Raw genomic sequence first — 24,853 nt, 5'->3', positions numbered from 1 at the left:
GCAAACCCTGTACATTCCCAAACAAATCTTATCTGCATTGAATGCAGCCTTAAATGCCAAGAGACAACAGGGACAGCTTGCTTTCTTGTTGACATGAGTGCTAAGATTAATACAGGATAGTGTTTGAAAGGGAGAAAAAGTAACTGAGCTCAAAAATAAATTGTACATATATTAACCTATTAATCAGAACTGTGCTCTGAGGTAAAGATTAGTTTGAAAGAAACATTACAAGCCCTCATCTGTTACCTGAGACAAAAATAATAGTGGACTCAGAAAGAAGCTTTGTTACCTCATCTCTTATTTAGTTTTGCTGATTAAAAAAGCCAGCCTTTTTTGTGTTCTACAGGCGGTCACTTTGACACTTATTTCTCAATATAACTTAAAGAGGTCCCTGGCTCAAAAGATGGCATTATGTGGGCTTATCAAACAAAAGCAGCACAAAATAATAAACTAATTCAATAGAAGGCTTTTCCTAGATGCTCTGATGTAAGATAATACAAAATAGGGCTTTTAGCAATTGTATAGTTGTGCATGCCCTGAATGCTGAATGGCATAGACTAAGAGTCAGGTCATTACAGGGGTGAAGAATCTTACAATGAACGGACTTGCGTCATGTTTTAAGAGGAAGTGTTCTTAAAGAGCTGTGGATAAGTGGTTAACCATAGGCTAGTAAGACTGCTGCTCCATATGCTCCGAAGGGTTGGTTTCTGACAGGGGATGGAGCTTTCTGGGGAGCCAGATTCTTTCCAGGAATGAGCTGCAGCAGCAGTAGCAGTCTGACTTGTACCTAAAGGGGACCTACAGAAAATCTGTAGATGGGATTTTTTGGAAGAGCATGTAGTCACAGGACAAGGGGGGATGGCTTTAAGCTGACGGAGGGGAGATTTAGATTAGATATTAGGAAAAAAATCTTCACTATGAAGGCGGTGAGTCATGTGAGTCAGAGAAGCTGTGGCTGGCCCATCCCTGGCAGGGTTCAAGACCAGGTCAAACGCGGCTTCGAGTAACCTGGTTTAGTGGAAGGTGTCCCTGCCCATGGCAGGGAGTTAGAACCATTCTATGATTTATTTATGCTTGCTGGAAAATGGGCATGGGTGGCTCCTTTCCCAGCTGTCACTCTGGATTAATGATGAATGTCAGGGGTGGATCCTGAAGATCAAGTAGAGTATATTTTAACAAACTTGTTTAGATAAAGTTAAGAAAATTACAAGCTTTCAGGTGAAAGAATCAAATCCAAAATCTATCATTGTAGACCTACAAGATGAGTCTGAAACTTGTTACAATGACACTCTTTGTTCATCTTTAAAATAAATATTTACCTCCTTCATGAGCTAAAAGATATCACAGAATCAGCTAATGATTGAGGTTGGAAGAGAATTGTCCAGGTCAGTTGGTCCAACCCCCAAGCTCAAGTGGATACATCAAAACAATTTTGCCAGCACCATGTCCAAATGGCTTTGTAATATTTTCAAGAACACCACCTCTCTGAGCAACCTTTGCCAGCACTTGGTCACTCTCATAGTGAAAGAGTGTTTCCTGATGTTCAGAGGGAATCTCCCGTGTTTCAGTGTGTGTCCATTGTCTCTGGTCCTGACACTGAGCACCACTGAAAAGAGCCTGCCTCCATACTCCTTGCACCCTCCCTGCAGTTATTTGTACACATCAATGAGATCCCCCTGAGCCTTCTCTTCTCCAGGAAGAACTTTTAGCTCCCTTAGCCTTTCTTCACAGGAAAGATGCTCCAGTCACTTCATCATCTTGGTGTCACTTTACTGGACTCTGTGTCGTATGCCCATGGCACTGGACGCAGCACTCCAGTACTCACCAGTATATAGCAGAAGGGAAGGATCACCTCTATTGACCTGCTGGCAAAACTCCTCCTAAGGCAGCCCAGGATACCATTCGCCTTTCTTGCAGCAAGGACACCTTGCTGGCTCATGTGTCAATCAGAACTCCGAGGTTCTTTTCTGCTGAGATGCTTTCCATTTGGGTGGCTCCCAACACACACCAGTGCCTGGGGTTGTTCCTCCCCAGGTACAGACAGCACTTTGCACTTCTCCTTGTTGGACTCCATGCTGGTTTTGTCCTCTCAGTTCTCTAGCCTTGGAAATCCTTGGAATTCCTCTGGTTGGCAACACAATCCTCTGGCATATTACCTGCTTTTGTGTCATCAGGAAACTTGTTGAAGGTGTGCTCTTCCCCATTATCCAGATCATTAATGACAATGATCTGGGCAGGATCACCCCCAGATTTGACGCCTTGGGTGCAATCCGAAGTACTGGTCTCCATCTAGACTTCATGCCACTGGTCACCACACTCTGGATCCAGCTGTTAAGCCAGTTTTCCATCCATGTTACTGCCCATCCAGCCCATACTTCAGCAGGTTCTCTATGAGGATCTTATGGGAGACAAAGGCCTCACTGAAGTTTAGGTAGACAATATCCATTGCTCTCCCTTCATCTATCAATCCAGTGAATTCACTCTAGTTTATTAAGGTGATCAAACATGACTTCCCCTTGTTGACGCCATGACTACTCCTGATTATTCACTTTTCCTTCATATGCCTGGAAATGGTTTTCAGGATTAGCTGCTCCACTACCTTCACAGGGATGAAGGTGAGGTTCACTGACCTGTAGTTTCCTATGTGCTCCTTCTTCCTACCCTTGAAGATAGAAGAGACATCTGCTTTCCTACAGTCTTCAGGTACTTGTTCAACATGCCATGATCAATCAAAGATTACTGAGAGTGGCCTCACAATGACATCTGCCAGGTACCTCAGCACTCGTGTGTGCATTCCCTCAGGGGTCATGGATTTATATATGCCCAGTGTGCTGAAGTATTCTCTGACTTGATCTTCTTCCACCAAGGATACATCTACCTTACTTTGTAACGGTAAATCTTAAAAAGTTGCAATAAAGAACTGTTCAGTTCTTTTTAAACAGGAAAGAACTTTTACTTCCTGCAAGATATTCTTATTGCAATATTGCTGCATTACGGCATTTAAATTTTGAATGTTTGACTCTGTCAGAACCGGTAATAATTATGCCTTTTTGTCCAGATGAAAGCTCACTGTGGTGGGTTGACCCTGGCTGGACACCTGGTGTCCACCAAAGCTTCTCTATCACTTCCCTCCGTAGCTGGACAGGGGAGAGAAAATATAATCAAAGGCTTATGGGTTGAGAAAAAGGACAGGGAGAGATCATTCACCAGTTACCATCACAGGCAAAACAGACTTGAGTGGGGGAAATCAGTTTAATTTATTACAAATAAAATCAGAGTATGGTAATATGAAAATAAAAATAAATCTTAAAACACTTTACCCTCACCCCTCCCTTCTTCCTGGGCTCAATTTCACTCCCGATTTCTCCACCTCTTTCCCCCACAAGGCACAGGGGGATGGGAAATGGAGGTTGTGGTCAGTTCATCACATGTTGTCTCTGTTGCCCCTCCTTTCTCAGGGAAGGACTCCTACCACTCTTCCCTTGCTCCAGCATGGGGTCCCTCACACAGGATACAGCCCTCCATGAACTTCTCCAGCGTCTTTCCCACAGGCTGCAGCTCTTCATGAACTGCTCCAGCGTGGGTCCCTGAGGGGCCACCAGTCCTGCAGCAAACCTGCTCCAGTGCGGGCTCCTCTCTCCACAGGGCCACAGCTCCTACCAGGACCCTGTTTCAGTGCGGGCTTTCCACAGGGTCACAGCCTCCTTTGAGCATCCCCCTGCTCCAGTGTGGGATCCTCCATGGGCTGCAGGTGGAATCTGCTCCACCATGGATCTCCCTGTGCTACAGGGGCACAGCTGTCTCACCGTGGGCTGCATCATGGGCTGTAGGGGAAACTCTGCTCCAGTGCCTGGAACACTGTCTCCACCTCCTCTCTGCAGGGCTATTGCTCTCACATATTCTCACTCCTCTTTCCCAGCTGCTGTTCCGCAGCAGGGTTTTTCCTCTTCTTAACTGTGTTATCCTAGAGGTGATATCGCTGTCACTGACAGAGTCAGCCTTGTCAGCAAGTGGGTCCATCTTGGAGCGAACTGACATTGGCTCTGTTGGACATGGCGGAAGCTTCTAGCAGCTTCTTGTGGAAGCCCCTCCTGTAGTCCCCATGCTACCAAAACTTTGCCAAGCAAACCCAATACACTTACCTTAAGACCAAATTTTTATAAAGAAAATTATGAATATTTTTAAAGAATGGCTTGGGTTTCTTTTAATCATCTCAAAAATGTGGGTTTTAGGGGTGGTATAAAAAAGTGTATGAGTGTAGAGATCTGAAAAAGACACTTACAAAGAATTACAGTACTGGTATTTGCTATTTTACATCCTCATCTATCCTGTCTTTGTGTAGATTACAGCTGTCTTTATAGTCCTACTTTATCAGTGCAAATGATATTACTTTCCCACTTACCAGCTTTTTCTCACTCTCTAATGCTGGACATGTAACTCATACTAGCAATCTTGTCACTAAAGAATTTAGTGTAGAGATATCTGTGGGAGCTACATTCACACGAGATCTGATTTATTTGAGGTTTTTTTTTTCCTTTGGGTGTGAAGAAATAGCTATTTTTTCTTCCAGCAAAATAATCAAAATGATCTGTGCTGCTGTATTTGAATAGAGTCTCAGATCAATGCCCACGTTTAACAGGGTGGAAAAACAGGCGTATTTAAATAGAAATTACATATGAATACTTTAACATATGTTATACACATTTTCCTTTTTATGATCATACCGTCACCATCTAGTAAATGATAGCAGAAGCTGGGGCACAACAATCTATGCTCTTGCTGGAGAAATTAGTGCTGCTGAGCTAGGATGGTATCTTACTGGAATTAGTTCATGTATTGTGTGTGTTCTTGTCTTTTAGTGGAGGTGATCACAAACCCAACTGCCCAGTTCCAGTAGAGCCCTTATGTTGGGGGAATAGGCTCAGTCAGGAGACTAAAATGCACAGAAAACTACCATAGTCTTCCCAAGAAATGTGCATTAAAAAAATAACAATGGCTTGATATTTTTACGTAAACCAAAGACTTGTCTAGAAGAAGAACTTGTAACACAATGTGTGACAGTGCCACCAGGTGCCTCCTGCAATAGCAGCGTATTCAGACAGATGTATCTTAATTGAAGTAATCCATCTCAATCAACGCTTAGCTGGACAACTCAAAGATGTGTCATGAAATGATCTGGTGAAAATTCCTCTGCCTTTATACCCTGTATGCTTGCACTTTTTCATTGCTATGTAAAGTAGAATGTACTTTTTATTCTATCAATCAGTAAAGAATTTCTCCATTCCTGGGAATAAACCAGAAAAATTCTTGTCAACATAATGGGCATTATTAGGACAATTAGCAATTTATCATGATAATTTCTCATATTCTCAAATATGAGAAATTTCTAATATTCTCAAAATATCATGATATTCTAATATTCTCAAAATATCATGATAGATTTCTCACGTATGTAACTATGTAAACACATTAAATTACATTAAATAAATTCCAATGAGATCTTGTTCTCATAATATTATCATCTCTGTCATGTTTTAGATTGCCATCTGTATTATAATAATAGCAGTAAAAAGTGATAAAAGAAATTTAATCCACAATAACAACTTGTTTAATAAAAATAACCATTTTGTTATTCCTTCTTTATGCTAAAGAATCCATGTGCAACCACCTAGTTCTTTACAATTTTCTGAGGTTCTTACAGGTGTTCTGGAAGATCACATTATAAAGAAGGATGCTCTTTGTGTGATTTTCAGTTCTCTTGCTCTCCATGAACAGAAGAACCTTTGCCATCTTTCCGTCCAACCCCTCTCTTTAAAGCACTTTCTGCTTTTGCAGTTGCAAAGGTTGTTGACTTGCTCACAACAATGAAACAAACTGCAACATGATCATTTGAGAGCTGTTGTTTGTGAAGCTGTAACTGCCAGAGAGCAAACGGATCCACTCGTTTCCCTGGTGCTTTGCACGGTATATTGCTTTACTTCCACTTGCTGCCAAAACTTTTATTTTAGCAGTGTTTATTTGCGAAGAACATGAGGTTTATCTAGATAAAAATGATGTTGTCGGTTGCGTCAGTGTATGTCACAACATCATTCAAAACAAAGTAGTCAGTTTTGGTTAATGGACTTAGGAGCATTCTGTTCTGTGCCTGCTTGTGGGGTTTGTTAACACAGACAAGGACAGCGTGTAACAGGTTTTTATTCCATCATCTCAGTGGACTTTAAAATGAAATCATCCGACTGCCAGTTTTGAGATTTTGGGAGGACTGGGAACAAGTTCTGTGGTCCTGCTGCAGAACTGAAAGTCTCAAGTAATTACTGGCTTTGGCTGCCAGAACTGCTCTGAGATCTGACCATTCTGAAGGAACGATGCCTTTGCCTCACTTAAGATAAAGGAACATGCAACGGTGACAGGCCTCCTTTTCCAATTTAATTCTTATAAAATTTTTTTTTATTCTCCTTTTAATCCCCTAAGGAAATTTGTTAAAAAAACCCAAAATATTTTGTGTAAGGCCTTTGATGTGATTTTTTTTAACTATTTTTTTTACTGTAGTATACACTAAATTAATATTTTCAACACTGGACTTAGGTAATTTCTCTCTACTTGCAAATATTTGAAAAATCAATGTTAATTGAAGAAAAGAATTCTGTTTTCTGGGTGGGTTTAAATTGTTTCTGTAAAACTGTCATTAAAATGTTGCATCCAAGACACCTAGTGTATCCATTTTTCCTTAATGATGGATATTCTACACTTGGCAAAAAGATTCCTGAAGCTAGAAAAGGCCTTTCAAATAACTTTTTTTGACAATTAGTGACCTACTGGAGTTCATTTGAAATTACTTTCTGATCCTAAAATTTACCCTGACAGGAAGTAGAAATCTGGTTGATTTTTAGAAATGTGAGAGACCAGCACTGACCTACCAACTAGCATGTTTGGCATAATTGTGGTAATGTACAAAAATATTAACTGTCAAACTTGAACAAAGCTGTGATTGTGAAGTAATTTAAAAAGACACAGGGTGATTTCCAAATCACCTCACACATTTGGAAAAGGAAAGGTTAATAAATCATTATAATTAGCATCTTCCTTTTCTCATATTTACGTTTTTCATCTATGAGTAGTTTGCTAATTCCACGTAAGTTACAACTTCAAAGCAATCACTGCATGAATAATTTCTGCCCCTGAAGAAATTGTAACTAGGCTCTCTCTCAGGGATTTTAGTGATGTGAAATCACTTTCATATTATGTCAGGGATACTATAACTGACTATTTCAATCTTAAGGTCACTAGTTTAAGAATAATTTTACCAGACGTGTTCTAGCAAATGGTTTTAGCAAGTGCAATGCCCGTTGAACTTTTAAGCTGTGCTTGCCAAATATTAAGATAGAAACATATCCAAGAAGATATTGCTTGACTCATGCAGGAGGTGAAGGTGGTCCAAGTATGTATTCTGCAAATAGATTATGCAGCTCTGTCAAGGAAATCAGATTGAATTAGATCAGTTTTATTACTGTATGGTATTAAGGTGTAAGAATAAAAGTATACCTGTGTTTCTCTAAGAGGCTTTCACTTTTTTTTTCTGACAAAGCTTTGTATGCAGCCAGTGGGTTAACATTTACAGTAATTGCACAAAATACAGTTGTGTATATGAATGTCATGTCCACTTTTCATGTTCAGTTCATAAAAGATATGACTCTGTTCTTTCTAAGACAGTGACCAAGAAGTGATGGTTCTTCTGTGTTTTGGAAGAGGCAATCTTTGGTTTTGGATTATTTGTTTGGGGTTATTTGTGCTCTTTTGTTTTTTAATATAAAGCCTTATTTTTCTTTTTTTCCAGTTTCTCGATTTCACAAGTGTTTTTGTAATAGGTGAATTAACATTTAAACTACTCCTACTCCAGATTCTCTTGGTTTTGTGTCTGCAAGAAAGAAAAAGTTTTAACAAGATAAATGATATAAGCTGAGTTCTAAGATCATATAAAGATGAAGGGCTGCCAAGTCTTTTGAAGATGGAGAATTACTACTGCTTTGCTCTGAGGCAGGTTTCCAACCTTTCCAGTGTCTCTGTGTTGTGTAACAACACTTATTATTCTGTTGACCAGAAATATTTGTCTTCTGTTTAGAAGCTGTACTAGTGTTTAAATATCTGCTATGAAGATTACCTGTGGAGCTCTGAATAGGACTCCATAATGCTTTATGTAGGTTCTTCATATGTTGTCAGAGGGCCATGAAGAGTAAATCACTAGGTGGTGTTGAGATTCTTTCCTCCACATAGCAAGAACAAATGCAGCTCTTAAAAATCTGTTTCTTTCTGCATGTTCTCTTTCCTATGCTCCCCACTTTCCACAATGTAACTTTTAACTAGTGGTCTCTTCCATGTAAGCTTTTTATGTGTCTGATTAGGTTATGTCCAAGGACATAATACAGGTTGACCCAGCCAAACATTTGAGAAAACTTTGATTTTTGTAGTTTTATTCAGGGAATTCTCATATGTGTGTTGCTACTCTTATGACATCTTTAATTTTTGAAGTGCTCTATAAGTATACTTTGCTGCACACACAATTGGTCTTATTGTGTTCCAACTTGTAGGGAAGGAAAAGTAAGTTCCTGCTAGACTGCTAGAATGCAGGCTTTAAAAATAAAAAATGCTATTTTTGTTTGTTTATTTACTTACTAATTGGCTTGCATATCTTGTTGAGAATTGACGACTAAATTTCTTTTGGGAAGAATAATGCCAACATTAAGTATTAAAGCAGGACAAAGATCTGCATCAAGAATATAGTTGGTATTATTAAGTTGTTAGGTCATTTTTTGTTGTGAAAAAATTCCTCTCTGGTAATGTTTCACTTAATTTAATTAAAAATTTAAAAGAGCTATAAAGTATATTAAATATGACAACAGATAAACCAGGCAGTTTTAATTTAATTTTCCACTTCTTTGTTTCAGGTTGTTTTCTTTGTTTTCCATCAAAAATACAACATAATAAATGTTTCCTCCGCCCACTTAATATGTCTTTGAAAATATTACTAATATATTTTATGACACACTGTGAAAGCATATATACATATATTTAGGTTTGTAATGACTTTTGCTAAAGTGTGCACTTTGGGAGACTTAATGCCTCAAATAATTGGAAGTAGCCAACAAACATATTTCCATTACTGGATGTCTGCAAATAATTTTGTACCAGTCCACCTCCAAACCAGCTGTTCACATTCACAGAACTGGACAGATGTGGGACACAGGTTGACAGTGGAGGGACAAATACCTGTAATAGTTGTGCCATTTAATGTCTCTCTCTTTATCTATGGAGGACAGGGTTGAAGTTATTAAGTGGGAAACAGAAAATGAATCTGTGTTAATAAGTGACTTGAATTTAATAGCTGCTGTCTTTGGGATTATGTCATGCATCATGTACAAATATTTCTGTCCCTGTGAGTGACTATGGATTTCCAAATGCAACCATGAAGTTTCAGAGACAGGTTATTACCAGAATGTGTGTTATCAACAGTAAATACCAAAAACTTGTTCTGCTGGTCAGCCAGCAGGATGAGTTCTTTTTGTTTAAACATTTTTATTCATGAAGTAGCTGAGATGATACATTTTCATAGCCTGTAGGAAAATTAAATAATCTAAATAAATATATTGATCTTATTAAAAACCCTCATGGTTTTTTATTTGGATGGGTTTATTAACAGAGATGAAAAATTCACTTATCTTAAACTCATAATTTAAGTTTCTCCTAGAGCATTCTTTTAATGACAGCTCACTATGCTGCCCTTAAAATACTTAGTTTTCAGAAACTGATTTGAATTATGCTGGGTATGGTTCGAACTCTTCTCATGAATCTGACTTCCCTGAGAAATCACCAAATGCTACCAAAAAAGTGCTTTGAGGCAACAACCACAGTGGAATGTCAGGAAGAATAACTTCATCTAAGTTGCTGACTGTTTGGGGAATTTACGTTCCCATATTCAAGTAGAGTTCTGCATCTAAATCTTTTGTGATCAGGTACGTCTCTGAAAGCCCTATTTCTACCATTTGACTCCTCCCCTGGAGTGTGACAGGCCTTGAAGGATAAGGACTAAAAACGTGCTGCAGAAGGGATGATGCAATGGCATTAGGCAAGACAAGATCCTCCTGGTGACCTGGCAAAGCTCCAGAACAGGACTCCTAACAGCTGATTTACCAACATCAAATGAATTAGCTTATGCCTGGAGACGGCTGTGGGTGCTGAACTTCCAGCCCCTGGGAGCACAGTGCTCCTGTGACCAGAGGAAAAGCTTCTTGGTCTTGTTTGTCTGCTGCAAACTGTGAGCTCTGCCCAGATACCTCTGTTCATTTTGTTTCCCATAAGGAAAGCAGGTCTTTCTGTACTGAAATTGTGCTGCCAGTGGTCTCGTGTCTGCAAAAAGGGAAAATATGCCCAGTGGTACTATGGCAAATATGTGTGTTGTTCAGTTCATATTACAATAATTACAGTGTTAAGTAATGGGTCCTTGATGTTGCATGACAGCAGATGAGTAATGCGTTTGATTATGTTAATGGATATCAGCAAAAGATTTCAAGGCATGCATTCATTTGATTCTGTTTGTTCCCCCACCCACAAATATCTTTAATTTCAAGTGGGCCTCCTACAGCACAGGAAAAAAAAACACAATTGCAAACACTGAGCCGTGAAATATTGGCTGGGAAGTTGGGGCAGTTAATTCAGTCAAGTACAGAGTTGTTTGTATGTTGTGATTAACAAGGAAAATATTTTAAGCTGTGCAAACCAGTGCAAAAGCCTTTGAATGAGATGTATTTAAATTGCTGTTCTTAGAGTGAACAAACTAGATTGATGTAATGTCCCCATGTAGACATGCCCTTGCTCTGCTTGTCTCCCTGCTTTGATCTGAGATCAGGGAGCGAGATGAAAGCAGAGCAGAAGAGTGCTCCCTATTGTACCTCTATAAGTGATCACATCTATCTTCATGTGATGCCATGGCAGCTGAGGCCAGCTCAGGTGGCAGAGTTCATTTCCCACAGTTATAAATGCAAAGGGACTGCAGACAAGGAATTTCAATGAGGGGCACTTGATTTTGTAACTTTCTTCCAAGGCTAACCAGCAGGCCCTGTATCAGACAACTGAATCTTTTGTGCTGCCTATTCCTTCAGCAAATTTTTGGGAAGGGGTTGTGTTAGAGACAATGGTAAAGACGTAGGTGCCCATTTCACAGCACAGGACACATTGTCATTTAATTGGCACATGCAAAATAGGAGTAGTTTCTTAAAATTAATGTAGCTGTTCTGAAAGCTGACATGAAAGAGAGGAAATGAGCAGAGTGTAATCAAACATGTTAGTTATTGATGAGATTTATAGCAAAATGACTACACATTGAACATAAATCTACTTGTACGCAAGAAATTATTACTTGTTTTTTCTCTCCTAGTAGTAAGGAACAGGAGTTATGATCACAAGCATATTGTGTTAGGCATCATATGGAAGGACTGTCTTCACCTAAAAGAGCTTACAACACTGACTATACATCTAAAGTCTTCCTGCCTGGCTAAGCTTGCAGGGATACAGTGTGGTTTGTTTTCATCCAGGATTAAAGTTTTCTATTCCCTAGTGAATGTAGTGCAGAGGAAGTAGTAAAATGTTTTTCTTCTGAGTTTCCATGACTTTCTGGAAGAAGTAATTTTTGGCTTTTGCTGGAAAACAGCACTGCTGGAGCATTAAATCACACCCTCTTACAGAAAACGTTGACATGAACTCAATGTTTATAACTTCCATATAAGAAGACTTTTTATTGTTGCTCATGGATCAGATTTTCTTTTTATATATTCACACAGAAGCTAGCTTCATGCTGCACTTGATAAGATGTTGCTGTGATTTTTTCATGGTTTATACAGTAACAGGGAATTACTCTTTGCGATGTTAAAGGTAACCATTCTTCACAACAAGAATCTTTTTCTACTCCACTAATGTAAATGGAAACAAGACAGCATATATACTTCTTAAACTAGATCTTTCATGGCCCATAACTGAATAAGGGGCAAAAGCTCTAAATATGTTATAAATTATTTGTTTGTGCAAGCAAAATGGTATCACATTCACTTAGCTTGTCTGTAAATTCTCCATGAAAATTATAGACTGAGGTCTAGAAAGAGAATTTATCTAATGTTTAAAAAAGATTTGTTAATATTGTAAATTACTTCCTGCAACTAACGATTTGTTTTCCTCAACCACCATTGATCAAACCTTTCTGTGTCAAACCAGTAAGAATTGAATGAGAATTCGGTAATCAGAATGAGTTTGTTGTTATTTCTGTGTCAGTAGTGGATGATGATTGTTTAAAATCCTTAAAATAACCCGAACGAGAGGAATTCCCTGTTCTGAATTAAATGTTATTTTGAGTACTAGAGAATAAAGAAAGATCTTGAACAGTCTCATCTTCTTATATTGTGTCGATTAGGGTGCACCCATAAGAAGAGTTGCTTGAAGGACATTAGTTCAGTTTGACTCTGCCCATGGACTTTGTCCACCTGACTTACATATGGTTTTTTGTCTTCTGGAGACCTAGTCCTGTGTTCTATAGTTACTGAGGTTGTGAAAGCTGATTCTGAGTTTGCATGAGAATGAATAGCTTTCTACCGAGGCATTGCAGCATTTGTACTAATTTAGTGTTTCCACTGAAGAGATGTTTGGATTTCTGAAAGTGGGCAGCACTAGGGAAAAAGAAAGCCCTTCTTTATTTGCTAGAAGATGGATGAAATAGAGGCAGCCAACAAAATTAGCTACCTCCCTGGAGGCTATGGAAAATAGTCTCCATTGCAGTTCAGAGCTGGACGTTCATGAGCATAGACAGACAATTGAATGAAATTGGGTTGAATTATAGGTAGGTAGTTTAGTAAGATGGACTACTGCCCACTAGGGAGAATTTTGGAGCTGTGAAAAAATGATCTCTAGTAATGATAATGGATGTAAAGATAACAGTTTATCTTTGACTGAGACGGCTTTCCAAGGTTTTGGCCTCGTTTCTTTTCCAGAACATTGGATTCATCTACATAGGGCAAAAGGAAAAATGTAAATAAAAAAGGGAAAAAAAAAAAATTACATATATTTGCATTTTTAAATAACACAAACAAGTAAATTTTATGCAATTTACCTATATCTAATCTGAATTATGTTGTTTAAAATATTTAGAGCTTGCAATGTTTATGCAGGAATCTAGGGCAAATAACATAACAAGTAATTCTAAATAACAGCCTAACATATAATTCAATTATAACATTTTTTAATATAATCAGTTTGTACAAAAACACATTAAAAGAGACAATCTGTCTCATTAAAATTCAACAGACACTTAGTTCAGTTGGAACAGGACTTATTTCAGCCTCATTCACACTGAATTTTCAGATAGATTACAAATACACAGGCTTAAACAAAACTAAATACAAAATACTTTAAGAGCTACAGCACTGAAAATATTTGAGTGGCAGCATCTGTATATTTTTATGACATACTGTATGATTGCCTTTTCAAATTTGACTAAATTGCAGTTTTGCAAACCATAATTACATTGGATCATACTTGATGGATATACTTTGTAATGCTGAGCCAATATTAATCAAGTTTCTCTAAATTTATATACACTTTCTCCTATTTCATGCTGGTATTTATGCGCTTTGGGTAATTACAGTTATCTATAACTTTTGTATGTGGTTGAGTGCCACTCCTATAAATGTATACATATTTGCAATCCAAAGTTTCACATCATGGAAATATCATCACATCTATGGATGGAAATATCACCTCACAGCTCTCTCGATGCTCTTGGGTTTGAGCTATGAGATGCTGTACAGGTCCTTTGAACCTCTGGGATTTGCTCTGGGTGAGAAAGGTTTATGTAATTTTCTGTTTACTTTTTTCATCTCCTTTTCATTTATTTGCAAAGAGGGTGTGGAAATCTGGTCCAGGAACCTGTGTGTGGAAACTCACGACCTGAGAAAGCAATTACTTACATTACTTACTTACATGTCTGGTATATCTGGGTGACCTTTCCTGTCATGCATTGTCAGCTGTGGGTGACCCTGAGCAAGTTTTGCATGTCCCTTAGCTTTCAGAGTTGAGTTAGCCCTGGAGGGACTAAGATCTGCTATGATCTGCAGCTCCAAGGAAGAGTGTCCATGCTGATAACCATGAAGGAACAAAATGCAAAGGATTTCACACACTGCTCTGTGATGATTTACTGGCTTCCTCTCTTGGAAAACTGCCCCTTTGCTCTATGAAGAGAAAATCGGGTTCGAAGGACTGTGGCCAAGACAGTCAGGGTTGGGGAGAGGAGTTTGGTGATGAGGCTGTTCAGTGATGGAACTGTGGCATTGGCAGCAAACCCTTGTACAGAAGTAATGCAGGCTAAATTTGCCAACAACAAGGTTAATTTTCTGCCTGCCATAGAATGAACAAAACGCAGAGAAGCCTGTGTTTTTAAAATTATTATTATTATAATTTTTACTTATTATTCTGCCCCCAAATTTATCATTGAATGATTTGCTGTGTACTTCTAAGATGGGAATAAATTAGTTGACTAATTAAGCTATTTTTCTATGAAAGGAGATGTTTGTGGTTAATCACTGTGTTCTTGGGAGAAGAGAAAGGACTATTTCTCTTATTTTATTGCTGCGCTCCTTGAAGAGGAGTTTGTAGTGCTGGGCCCATGCCTACCTGGACTCTCGAGTTGCCTGTTTCTTTTCCAGTCCACTCCACTCCACCCTTGCTTTAAAGAGCTGACAACCTAGACTTCAGCAATTTCAATAGCAATTCTGTACATCTGCCTTTCAAACAGATGATTTTTATCTTTTGTCTTAACACAAACCGAAGATATTTCAATAGGATTAAGGACCTGTAGTCTGACATTTGTGGTGCACTGCCTTTACTGGAATTAAATTAATCTAGACTGTACAAGCACATAACAATTATATATAGGTTTAAAAAAATGTGTGAAATGCTAGGTTTTATTTTAAAGACAATTCATTTCATGGAGATATTTTGCCTAATCACACATGTTAAAGTTAGATTCACAAAAAACATAACATCCGGCCTCTGATCTTTTTTTCATGTTTCAGTGATGAACCAATTTTTCTTACGCCAAAAAGAAGTAAAACACATCTGATTTTATGTCATTTGCTTTATTCACAGGAGTTGCTTTGTCACGTTGCTAGCGCTGTATAGATCATTTGAACCAGGGCAGAAAGAACTGAGAAACCAACGAATTACAGCTGCTTTTAAAAAGAAACCGAAAATCAATAATAAATTATTGTTTTCTATAGCAGTTTAGGTTCCTCATGTGTCCCCTCTGACGTGGGGTTGTAGCTATAAATTAATTTAGTTTGAGGCTGTAAAGAATCTAACTTTCTCTGGACTGACTAGCTGACATGCATTAGTGATACAAAAATAACACACCTTGGCAGGATAGCCTTCAAGGAGTGCCAAACACTACAAGTTGTTTTTATATTTTAATGAGATATAGGCCTATACTTCCAGAGGGAGACACAGTGAGCAGAGCATTCTATAATTTACTGCTGTAAAATGATCAGGATTCATGCTGTCTATAAAACATGAAAAACATTCTTCATTCTTTACCAATTAGATCATAGTTACAACTCTCGGCTCCTTTGAGCTTAAAAGGAAATTCTAACTGCTAGACATAAATGAATGCTGTGGTTAAATTAAACCCTTCAACAGCCCAAACAGGCTTGAAAGAAATGCCTTCTGGATGTTATTAACATGCATATTTAAGTGCTATTTGTAAAATTTAACTGCAAGCCATAGCAAGCACAAATGTTTATAATAGTTATTTCAAAATTGAAGCATTACTTTGAAAAGCATTTTTATTGCTGCTAATTTCTTCTCAATAATTTTATTTCAGCTTTTACTATTGCTGATTTTTTCGAATTTTTTTTTTTTTTTGCATGTGATGACAGAAAACTTGCACAGAACACCCAATCTACCACATTTTCCAGCCCTGAAATAATGCTTCCTTAAAATACCTCACGTATGAATGCAAGGCTCAATTCATCAAATATGTCTGATTTGCAAAGTAAGCAATCTGATTTATTTCAGTGGGATCTCAATGTAGGGAAAGTAGATACACATGTTTGCGGGATCAGTGGTTTGGTCTTGTGCTTCAGTTTACAGACTTATCTGCTCACAGCACAAAGTTACCTGTGGCTTGTCCTGCAGTGTAGGGAGCAAAAAGCAATCTGGGGGAGCAGGAATTGAGGAAAAGAAGAGATAGCAAACAGGTTTGGGATTCTGTCACAGGTTGTTGGTATGGTTAATCTTCTCTGCTTCAGTACTCCACATTTTTAGTTCTTTTGAAATTTGGTCATACTGACAAGCCACAACACTGCTTGTTCCTTACAAGAAATGTTGATTGCTAGACAGAAATGAATTTGGAGTGGTTGAGAGGTGACCTTCCAAGACTTCGAAAAATCAAAGTATGTCATTCTGGTATGCCTGATAAAAGTGTCATTTAAATATCCATGGAAACTGGCTTTCACATTCAGCTCAGGGGCTTTGGTCATACAAAAAATACTGGACTGTGAAGGGATTTCAAAGATATACCTTGTCCTTTTGATCTCTGCAGCTAATTCTTTCCCTCAACTCAGCCCTTGGCAAGATTATTCAAGGTGCAGGTAACTTACATGTTCAATGGGAATGCTATGATCTGTTTACTACTTTGATGTTCTCTATAAACTACTGCTTCCTCTGAATAAGAAATGTGTAGCAAAACACATGTGAATCCCCTACCCTTTATTTAAAAATTAAAACTCATTCATGTCTGAATATGTCTATATTTGCATGTGATAGACGGGAAGCAAGCTAAACAGTCCTGTATTGCCAGAGAGATATTCAAAACCAGGCAGCAAAATCAGTAAGTACTAGTGTCCCTATTTTACTACAAGTTTGGAAATATGGTTGTGCTGTACACTGTCATCGGGATCATCTTTATTGAAGTATATGTAGTCAATTAGCTAACTAAATGAACTATAACACTGTTGATGCATTAAGTGAATTAAAGGAGATAAAGAGTTCATATTGTTTTCTGATCTTGCACCAGCAGCATGAGCCAGGTATTTTTCCAGACTGTGTGCAAAGGTTACAATATCGTTTAACATAACCTTTTCAAGATCACCACTGTAAAAGTTAGTTATCCTCTTATTACTTTACTATCATGTTTAGCAACAGAATAATTGTAAAACTGCAGTTGGTATCTCTTATTTTTAGTATAAAATATTTTAAAATTTCACCAAAAGTCATAGGAATCATAGAAATCATAGGATGGTTTGGGTTGGAAGGGACCTTAAAGATCATCTAGTTCCAGCCTCCCTGTCCTGGGCAGGGACACCTTCCACTAGACCAGGTTCCTCCCAAGCCCTGTCCAGCCTGGCCTTGAACACTGCCAGAGATGGGGCAGTCTTTGGGGAATGCATTGTTTTATCTAGGTATGTAATGTTATGAGAAAATTCGTGGTATTTTGATGTTTTTCTTTAGCTCCATAATTATTGAGTAGATTAGCATGCAAAAAACCCCTCAACAAAACCCTACCCTGTGTTTTTAAAGTACTTGACACCTACTATTGATTAAACCTTACTAAGGACTTTCAGGTTTTCTAGAAGATTGATGCAATAATATCTTCCCAAATTTTTGGAATTTTTGGTCTTTTTTTTTTCCTAATACTTCATTAATTTTATTTTTTCATATATATATAAATATATAAAAATATATATATATTTAGGCTTTTTACTATCTATGATGTACAGGCCTTCAACAATTTTCTTGAGCATGTAAAAATTATTGGATCCTTTTCATTAGCTGCTGTTTTTTATAAAAGACAAACATCAGAATAAGCATGTAACTAAATTGGAATAACTGATTTGGAATAACTAATAAAAGACACTGTTACTTTCATGTGAGAACTTCAAAGCATTTTTAAGTGCAAGTTAATTGAGCCTACTCACACTCTTTAGAGTGTAGAGTTAATTAATATTATCCCCTTCATCACAGGCCCCAGCTGTGAACAGTCCTTGGCCCCTCCTGGACAGTAAAACCAAGCAATAAACAGCTGCATAAACAGTTTTGTGAATAGACGGGACTGATGTTTCCTTTGAAGGTGCGATCCTGCTGACCTTATTAAAAGTACAATGCAATGAGCTACCTTGGAGCAGGTGAGAAAGTCCTTGGAAGACAGCTTAAGGTAGCTATATAGAATTTCTGTTCACCATTGGTCTCCTTTAGAGCTCTGGTGAATTTCCCCGTGGGTATTAAAGTCATCCCTCTCTGTCACTCAGCACTGGCTGTGTGGCAGGGCTTGTCTCTGCAGGGGCAGCAGCAAGAAGTGTAGGACCACATGCTCCTGCTGCAGGTGCTCAGTCCTGGGTTATAACGTCATCTTTGAGGACAAGCACATTTTTGCCAAATATGTTGATCTAAGAACGGGAATAGTCATAGCTTGGGCACAAATTCCCTTCTTCAGTAAATGAACTCTGCTGTAAGGACAAAAATGTCCAGTTTCCGAGAGTTTCCATTTGCTGTCTTCTTCCTGTGTACAAACATATGGAGGGAGGAAGGAGAAGAGATGGAAATTGTCGTACAGGTAGTGGCACAATGAATGCAAATTAAATTTCTGCTCTGCCAAGACTGATGCAACGGAGGAGAATAGCAAGGTTTTAGTTAAGGAAAGAATCTAGTCATGGGCTGGAGTAACAAAACATATAAAACCTATTTCACTTAGCTTATTTATTTCAATCTTTTTAAGGTGTAGGCACCAGAGTGAAGTAACCTACAAAGAAATCCCATAAAACTGCTTGAATTACACAGCAGGTGTGTGCAACATTGGGTTTGACTTCTCTTTGTGTAAAGGAAAAATATCAAGCCTCAACTCTTGGAGCGGTGGCAGGAAAGAAGATCAACAAGTGATAAATGCCAGGGGAAGTTTGTGACACTAGGGCTGATGGCAACTGGAAATAAAGCAGTAAACTAACTAGAAGTCTTTTAAAGATTTAACAGGCAGAAATGGTTGGAGGAATATAGAGGCGTTTTGCTCATTCTCTTGCCTTTTGGAGAGCAGTCAGGCCAGATGGAAAAGGCCTAGAGTAAAAAAAAGTTTTTGTTCATGTTGGCTGTTGGGATAGTTTCTTCGGTCTCCCACTTACTCAAGCAACTTCCTACTGCTCTACTTCAAAGTAGAGTTTTGGAACTCCAGGGCATTTTAATAAAGTGTCCTTAAAAATTCTGTGCCTGTTGGCTAGGGAAGAGGGGAGGGAAGTTCACAAATCATCAGACAATTGAAGGCCACAGCCACCGAGGGGGTTATGCCAGAGTGGAAATGGAACAATCCGAGGAGTAACTCTTGTAAATGTATGTGGTCACTCGTATAAATGTTATCACAGCTTGCTTTACACTAACTCCTTGGGGAAGGGAAAACAAATTAAAGTTGGCTGAAACAGTGCAAATTCTGTTTATGGGGACAGAGAGGTGGGGAAAGGAGTGGTTTTGGTGTTCTAATCTCGAATAAATGTATGGTCAGATAAGGATAAAAAGGGATGATGGAATAGTCCAAACACTGGACAAAACAGATGTAAACTGATTGATTAGTCTGTTTTTAAAGGACACTGCGGGCACACGGTAACAAAGTACAGTGCAAGGAGAATTTTGAAAGCAATGGAATGGCCTTTAATGTTTTGGAACTCAGAAAGCTCAAATTAAAGGTGATACTCTTTTCTACTGGCTAAGACTGTAACTGAGCTGCACAGTTAGTTGAGGTATGAGGGCTTTTTCATGTCACACAAATAGGTCTTTTTCTGTTTTGAGAAGGCCCTGTGGATTTGGAGCAACTCCAATCCTTCTCTTCATTTAGCTAAGAGACAAATCTTTTCTGTGGTGAAAGAGGGCTACATTTGTCTCTTAGTTAAATGAAGAGCAGGGAGCTGTGCATGAACATTCAGTCGTCTTTGCATTCTGGAGTGACCTTCAAGGGTCTGTGTTGCGGTCTTGAAAGTAGAGTCCTGTGTATGCCTAGTATGTAAGTGATGCTCAGAAAATATGTGGTTTCCTTTGTCAGAAGTCTACATATTTTAAAGCATAGCATCCTTTGTTGGCAATGTAGCCATATCCAATGCATGCATAGCTGTTAAAGCTTCAAGACTGCTGCCCTAGGACTCCTTGAGCATTGTGGAGAATTTGGTTCCTTTTATTTTTTCCTCCATTCATAGATGACTGTCTTCAAGATAGTGTAGTATGGGGATCTACGGCTTAATCAGAAAATGGCTGGAATAAATGATCTACTGTAAAGTTTCCAAGAGGCTGTCCCTTCTCTTTCACTTCACTTTGAGTTTGATTTTAGTCCTTTCTTTTCATTCTGCTCCTCATCTCCTTCCTTGTCTTTTCCTGCTTGGTCCTTTTTTTGTCTTTTTTATTTATTCTTTCTGTATTGCTGACATTCTTCTTCCTATGTCTCTTTCTTCCCTGCAGCCTTTTCTATGTCCTTCCTTTATCTTTCATACCCAGATGTCTTATTTAATCTACTCTTTTTTTTTTTTCATCCACATACCCTACCCTTTGAGCTTTTGCTTCTTATCTCTACTAGTGACAGTTTTCTCTTAATGTGAGGGGATTGGAGATGTACAGTTAAAGGACATACCTTACTCTCCTTTGCACACTCTGTGCTTATTCTACTCACTCAGCAACTTTTTCTCAGTCCTCCAGTCTTCACTCCTGTGCTGCACAGCCTCAAACTCAGTTCTTTGCCAATTTTCTTTCTGGGGTTGTGGTTGTTTATTCCCTTGCGGGAGCTTATATTTTTCACTTGGCTTTCCTAGTTTCTCTTCCTCTTCTCCTCTTTCCCACTATTCTTCTTTACCTCTTATCCCTCCATTTTCTTCTCTTTCATGTGAAGTTTGCTTTACAAAAAGGGAAAGGATTGCAAAAGTTGGATAGCATGAAAAGCTGCATACCCACCCTTTGCACACATTTAAAGTAACTGTACAAACCCACAGAGAGTATAATGAGGTGAAAACCAGTAGGAATCTAAATTTCCCCTGGCTGTCTAGAAGTTCTTTGTTTGGCAGAACTCTTACTTCAGGTGAACAGGAGGTTTAATCTCTAAGTACAAGTTTATCTGCAATTCATGAATTTCTTTGTGAAATGGGCATCTGAAATAGTTGGAGGATGCTTCACAAGGGGATTGGGGTACTGTAGTGGAAGTTCAGCATGGCCTTGGATCACTTCTGAATCATGAGTCTCCTTTGCCCAAAAGCTGATTTTTGTTCTGTGATTCTATTTCATTCTTGTGCTGCATCTTCTCTATTGTCTGTGAAGCCAGGTGGTGAGAGCCTTGATAATATTAATGGAAAATGAAGGACCTGGAGGGAAAGCAGTAGGCAAGACATTTTTTTTAAATGCATAATTTGGATGGTATTTTATAAGTCTCTGTTCTATTGGTTTGATTAGGTTGTGGGTTGTTGGATTTTTTTCAGTTTGTTGGAGTTTTTTTCTTATTTTCCTAATCCTTACAATGGAGAATGAGAAATATTCTGGGAAGGTTAAGAGAGGGAGTCTGCAGTCTGCAGAGGCCTGGGATGCATGGTAGCTTCTGGTAAATCACAGATATTTCATCATAACTGAGTTGGAAACTTCTACTAGTTAGAAAAATTGCCTTCTGGGGAATGACCAGTAAATCGTGTTCTTCTTGTATATATGAAAAAGCAAAATGTAAAAGAGAAGGAAACCAGAAGCAGTAAAAACCCAAAAGATGAACTGGAGCTCTCTGCTGGGAAGGAACCACTGTCTTCTAGACCAGCATAAGATGCTACTCTTGACTATGGGCAGATAAGCAAATTCAACCTTTCTGTGCACGATGACTGTCATTGACCTTCCTCATGATTTCAAACACAATGTCAAGTTGCTGTATATCAGGTGAACTGCAGTAACTGGCTGAGTGCTTGCTTCTAGCTGTTGATAAAGAAAGGTAGAAGACCTTTTCTTGAACTTAAACAAAAGAAATTTAAATTACTTTACGTTTGCCATAGACTAAGGGCCAACACACGTTACTACAGTAGCGCAGCTGATAGGGAATTCATCATGCTATTGCAACTCAGTCATGTAACTGACCCCTTCCATAATGTCTTACAGTGATCAGACAGCTCTTAATGTGATTTGATGTAAGCATTAGCTAGAATATCTTGGTAAAAATACCTAAAAACTGAAGGTAGTTCAAGGTACAAAGGGCAGCTTTGTTAATAATTATCCTTCACAGGTAAGAAAGGAAAGTAGTCCCTATAACAGGGAAATAAACGAGGCTGCAAACTCTGCTTTAGCTTTGCAAAAAATTTCTGAGCCAGCATTGTTTGGTGTCATGAGAGCTCTTCATTCCATTCAGTCCTAGTTACAGGTCTATATAGGTGTCCTTAAAGCTCCCCTAAAAAAGATGTTGCTGCATCTCACTAAGTTCCAGTATCAAGTCTCGAGGACTTTCATAATTAGAAGATGTTTCTATCATTCTGTCATTCATTCTGTCTAAACTGATCTGAGGCAGCACAGATTTTATCATCAAAAATAATCTAATTTCAAAGCAGCTAGGTTTTTAGGCATAAGTGTGTTGCCTCAAGCTTTTGAAGTTACCAGCAATCATTGAAATTTGGTTGGTTTTCCTCCAGCTTGGCTGCCTTTCTCCTCCCTGGTTGCTGGGGATTAGGACCAATGATGCAATGAGATTCTCATTGACATCCACCATAACCAATGTCTGTAATCAGTGTTGCTCTGCTGGCATGACCTGTGGAACAGAGCAGAGCACCCAATCAGCACAACACAGAGACTGGAGGAAAATGAGGAGGGGAGGGGAAAAGAGGCAGGGAAGAGGCTGGAAACAAATTAAAGAGTCAAGCTTGGAAAAGCAGAAGGAGCAATCTTCAGGTATTTGCTGCAATTCTACAGGATTGTAGGTAGATTGTGCACTTAACTTCATACCTTCTGTCTACATGAGCACTTCATTCTTGTTTTATTGTCATCAGTGTCTACAGCAGCATGTGTTTGAATTTGATGTGCTCAACTATTCACTAGAAGTATAGTCTGAAGCAAACTAGTGATGCACAGGGTACTTAGCAAAGATGGCCACTCACAGAAAATCACTTGAAATTTGGTTCTGTGTTGGAAATTGATTTGTGACCACCACGCAATTTTCAGACTATTGTAACAGTGAAAATAATCTCAAGTTTCAAATAACAAAATTAGCTTGAAAAGGTTGTATTTTATTGGAAATAATTGTGCCAGAAAGGGTGTAGCTCAGTAACTGGGCTACTAATAGGGGGTTACATTGAGGGAGAAAGCAAGTGAGTAGAAACACAAGAAACAACTTTATATAATGAGGAAGCTGGAAGTAGAAAATGTTGATGACAAATATTTGTCTTAAATTTATTTGAGAAAGCAATGCGTCAGGTACCAATACCCTTTATAAGACTGGAATAAATGCCTAAATATTCACTCTGCATGGATTAGTAAAGAGTTCACGGTATGTCTTTAAATACACAGTTCTACCAGTCCTACCAGGCCGGGTTTAATTAGCAAAATCCTTCCTCTTCCATCTGCAGCTCAGTTTCTCAAATTTCTGTCTCAGGTCTTCTGTCAGCCATCTGCTAGTCAATGAAAACAAACATTAAAAAATCTATTTGATACAAAGCTTATGTAAACTAAACTTTTTATTAGTCCTTCCCAGATCTCAAGCGGCACATCGATATCCTATTCATACTGTTAGTCTCAGCATATTTGGGTTTGGCCACATTAATTTTTCTTGCTCAGATTCTATATTTCTGTTCTTTCTCTTTTCAAAAAGTGAAGCTTAATTATTTGTATTTTAGTAATTAGTGATTGATTTTGTGAACTAATGCCAGTTCACTGCAATTACTCTAGCTCAGCAGCAAATGGGAAAGAAGAGCCTCCATATTGATGCTATGTGCCAAGTAGATTATGCTTCTTTAAAAAGATGCGCTGTCTTGCTCTGGTGTGTGGAAGGATGATTCAAAATTATTTCATTATATATCAAAGGTTTTCCTATGTCTTTAGATCTTTATCAAATACTTTTGTCAGACACTTTTAGAAGGTTCTGACTTGGGAAGGTAATAAGATGGCTTCCTTTGAAGAAAATCTAAACCTACAAATGAAAGAGTATGTGCTTTTGAAATGCCATAGGAAGAGTTTTTATACTGATACAGACGACTGTTCATGAAGTATCTGATCTGCTTAGAAGCAATTATCATTTAACAGTTTAAACTACAGCATTTACAGAAGAACACATTTTAAAAATAGTTTCTTTACCATTATAAGGCTATAAAACTCTTTGACATGGCAGAGGTCTCACTTCTCAGAGTCAGAAACCATGCCTGCAAAAGTCATTGTATGTTCATTGAATGAAAGATATTTCACTTTGGAAAATGAATGTTATCACAACATGCACTTTCCTTACGTGAACAATAATGCATAAAGAACCAACTATTATTTTTTCAGCTGTTGGATATGACATTAGAAGCAGGGATAGTGCCAGCAGTAACAACTAGATTTTTTCCTTCCCACTAGTTTCAGGTTAGCTTGTAAACAGTTTGGATTTGTTCCTCAGCTGACTATGTACAGCAGTTAAAGTGACTGTGAAGAAGATGTGTGGTCAAGTAGTCCATGCATGAGTTCCAGGACAGACATTGAATCAGTGAACATACTTACCTCTTGTTCCTGATTGCAGCTTCATTAGTCTCAAAAAAAGTTGAACGAAGTAGAAGAAGGTCATTGATATCTATTTTCCATTTACATTTAATGGACATAT

This window comes from Strigops habroptila, chromosome Z, assembly GCF_004027225.2.
Source record: "Strigops habroptila isolate Jane chromosome Z, bStrHab1.2.pri, whole genome shotgun sequence".
In the NCBI taxonomy this organism is placed as follows: Eukaryota; Metazoa; Chordata; class Aves; order Psittaciformes; family Psittacidae; genus Strigops; species Strigops habroptila.
Note: the sequence above shows the minus strand (reverse complement) of the source record.